We start from the raw sequence: 4,218 nt of genomic DNA on the forward strand, positions 1-4,218 counted from the left end.
ATTAAATTAACCAAAAATTGACTAGATTTAAAACAAATACCCTTTATCATGCAAAAGGCATGTCCAAATATACACCATGCCTCCAGTGAACTGCTTGTATTCCTATTCTGTTTGGGTTATTTTTCTCTACATCATATTAGGATTAGTAGTCAGAGTCTAGTAGGGTATGGGTTAGTGTCATGGTTTCAGTATTTTGATTGGAAAATAGGAAAATGAATCCAATGTGTATGCAAATATGTGCCACACAAAAATGTTCCCACTCTCATCCAGAACAATGCCTTGACATTACCTTCGCCCCAAGTAAGACACAATTAGAGGAGAAGAGTTAGAAAATCTGTGAATGCATATCTGCAATGGAACATGCTCAGGAGTTCACAAACATGGAGGTGGTAGAGGAGTTTCCAAAAGTATGAGTCAGGGTAAACACTCCACAAACATGGATCTCTGCTGGCCTAAAGACTTCTTGAGAAATGGCCTCTGAGGTTGGGCCCTTGAAATATATATTGTTGTCAGGAGCTTTAGCTTCCTTTGTAGTGAGACCATCAAAGCTTGGTCTGCATATATGTGACTTGAAGGACATGGTTTCCTATTTTTTAATAAACATGAGGGAGCAGTGCTGAATTTTCTCTCTGTAGGTAAACTGTGGCCACTGGGGGCTAAGTGTCTCCCCATGTGGACTGTGAAGCCATTTGGTCATCCTCCACTTTTTGTGGTGTTTCTTCCTGCTGCACTGGGAGTATGATATTTATTTCAAGAAATACATTGAGTTCAACTGGGACAGAGTGCTAGAGGAAGTTCTGTCAGGAGTGGTGGGTCAGGGTCTGCAGGAGAATGCACCAACAAGTCTTCTCTCCCACAAAGCTTGTCCCCTTGACCATAGCAATCTGATTCATAATATTGCCCTTAAATCTCTCCATATACAAAGATGCCATTACATATAATGGTATGCCATCTACACTATGTCAGTTTCAAGCCATTTGAAGCCAATGGAAGATCCACATGACCCCACCACAGATGTTCTATCACACACCTGCACACCACTGCTCTAGGCCCACTGCTCAGCAGGCACCAACTTACTGGCATCTTTGTTCTACACCATTTTCATGAAACCCAGTTAATTAAGGCACTGTCTGGTACACTCATGATCAGTAACAGGACATCCAAAGATTCTCCAGTGCCACCTGGTCATTGGAATTTAAAATATATCACGGTATTTATCTAGGATTAGGAAGATAGTCGGTAGGATTGGAAAGAAGAGTGAGTAAAGGATTTGGAAAAAACGTTCTGCTTCTCCAATTTGAGGCTGACTGTCATTCGTGGGCGACTCTCTTGCGTGGCCTCTTAAAATTCCAACACAATTCATGGCAATACTTCTCTAAGGTCATTTCCAAAACTCTGTTTCTAAAGGGAATCACACCAGAGTTCAAGCCCAGGTGGGCCCAGTCATCTCTTTCAACCACCACACAAATGACCACATTTAAAACCAAAACTCTCCACATGGCCCTCATCTTCTTTCATATAGACACTCATCATAACCTCTAGCTGGAGGTTTCCATGAGGGGAGCAGAGCAAGACTGTTTCCACAAAGCTCCCTTGCCCCTAATTTGCCTAATGTCAGGGTGGCGTGGACACCCTTCCTGTGAACCAGGAGTGATCAAATAGGCCTGCTATTAATACTGCTCTGCTTCTCCAATGTGAGGCCTACTGACTGTGGGGTTTTGATTCTTTATGTGAATTGGAGTCATGAGAAAACCCAAGCACCTCTGGGCTGCCCTTTGTAAGGCTTTGAAGAACCCATTTGAGTGAGTCTAGGAGTTGGACAATAAGTTCTTTAGGAATACGCTTTTGCTGAGAGAGTGAATGTAAATGTCAGCACATTTAAAGGGACATTCCCAATGATGAACTGGAGAAAAGGTGTTTGAGAGGAGATATAAATAGAGACATTAGGAAATCAGGAAAAGGACAAAATGAGTGGTAGCATAAGACATTTTTAACAGGGTTGAGTTTGAATATATAATCTTAGGAAAAAACAGATATGTAGTCACTAATACCAATGATATTTGAGAGCATTAGGGAACCAGGACATGGATGTTGTTAGTAATACATGCTCACATTCAATTTAGGTTTTGGTACAAATATAAGTGTGACCCTTGCATTTTGTGTCAGGAATATTACTGTGATGAAATGTATATGTATATCAGGTGACTAGAGTATTTCTTCCAGCATTTCTGAAAGCAATATTTTAAAGACTTATAAATTAGTATTGGGGATACATTTAGCTGTACCCTGAGCCTATGAATATAGAGATGATGCCTTAATAGACCATACTGTGAATAAATAATATAACTGGTTCCACTTTTAATAATGGATTGAATTGATATCTGAAAATATATAAGAATTTTATCTTGATATACAATCATTCATTCCAATCAGTTATACATCTATAGCTAATAATAGGATTACTGTTTATCATGATGGGTGTGTGAGTTTGCTTCAAAAGTGATCATGGAAATCGGAAATAATGTGTTTGGAAAGAAGTCTCATGAAAAAAACCAGTCAAGAAACCTGGCGGAATACCTGTGTTCTGAAACAGGAAGTGATTGAAAGTGAAACAAATGCCTATAAATTTGCTAACTTGTGGAAGAAATATATATCATATCCTGTGCGTATAATGAAGAAATAGTAATGTACCAGTGTTGAATAAAAATGAACGTCAAAATAGACATCATGGAACATAGGAATCTACTTGCATTGATGTTAAACTGGGTCACTTACTGTAGAAATATTAGTATTTGTATGCACCATTCACTGAATTTAGTTTTCAGTACTAGGAAACAAATATGTAATTCAGGTGGATTAATATTTCCGAGAATAATCTTGTGAAAAGTTGATTAGAAATCCAAATACATGAACATTAATGAATTTAGGGAGTGTATAATAAGATGCATATATTTCACATTTTGAAAAATCTGGAGAGTATATATACAAAACCCACACAGAGACATTAAAAAGTAGCAATATATATGCCAATCAAAATTCATCATGAAATACATATCATCCACAGATCCGAAAATATTTATTTTACTGAACATGAATTTATATATAATGTTTTTCAACTGGGAAGCTCCCCCAATGGTTGAATTTTCAGTTTCAACAGCGTGTAGGAGGAGTGATCTCTTCTCAAAATTTGTATCTGCCAAGTTAGCCACCTCAAAAGTATTTTCGTGTGATACCAGGTAGGATTCTATATGTGCATATACAAATACATGTGCTTAATAAGCTACAGAGAAAGGAAGACAGGAATTTACATATTTGTTAACTTTAAAAATACACAGAGAACTACTTCAATAAAAAATTGACTAGATTTATAACTCCTTCCCAATATATTGTAAAAGGCAATCCCAACTGTACACCACCCCTCCTCTGAACAGCTTGTTTTTCTATTCTGTTTGAGTTATTTTTCTCCATTTTATTAGAATTAGTAGGCAGAGTCTAGTAGGGTATGGGTTAGTGTCAGGGATTCAGTATTCCGATTAGAAAATTGGAAAATGAATCCAATGTGTATGCAAATATGTGCTACAAAAAAATCTTCCCACTCTCATCCAGAACAATGCATTGTCATTACCTCCGCCCCAAGTAGTACACAATTAGTGGAGAAGAGTTAGAAAATCTGTGAATACATATCTGGAATGGAATATGCTCAGGAGTTCACAACATTGGAGGTGGTAGAGGAGTTTCCCAAAGTAAGGGACAGGGTAACATTCCACAAATATGGAGCTCAGGTTCCCTAAAGACTTATTGAGAAACTGCCTGTGAGGTTGGGCACTTGAAATATATGTTGTTGTCAGGTGCTTTTGCTTTCTTTCTAGTGAGACCATCAAAGCTGGGTCTGCATCTATGGGACCTGAAAGACATGGTTTCTTATTTTTCAATGAACATGAGGCAGCAGTGCTGAATTCTCTCTTTGTAGGTAAACTGTGGCCAATGGGGGCTAAGTGTCTCCCCATGTGGACTGTGAAGCCATTTGATCTTCCTCCATTTTCGAGGTGTTTCTTGGTGCTGCACTGGGAGTTTGGTATTTGCTTCACGAAATACAAGGAGTTCAAGGGGGACACAGTGCTGAAGGGAGTTCTGTCATGTGAGGTGGGTCAGGGTTCTCAGGACTATGCACCATCCAGGCTTCTATCCCACATAGCTTGCCCCTTTGTCCATAGCAAC

Source organism: Callospermophilus lateralis, unplaced genomic scaffold (assembly GCF_048772815.1).
Source record: "Callospermophilus lateralis isolate mCalLat2 unplaced genomic scaffold, mCalLat2.hap1 Scaffold_361, whole genome shotgun sequence".
NCBI lineage: Eukaryota > Metazoa > Chordata > Mammalia > Rodentia > Sciuridae > Callospermophilus > Callospermophilus lateralis.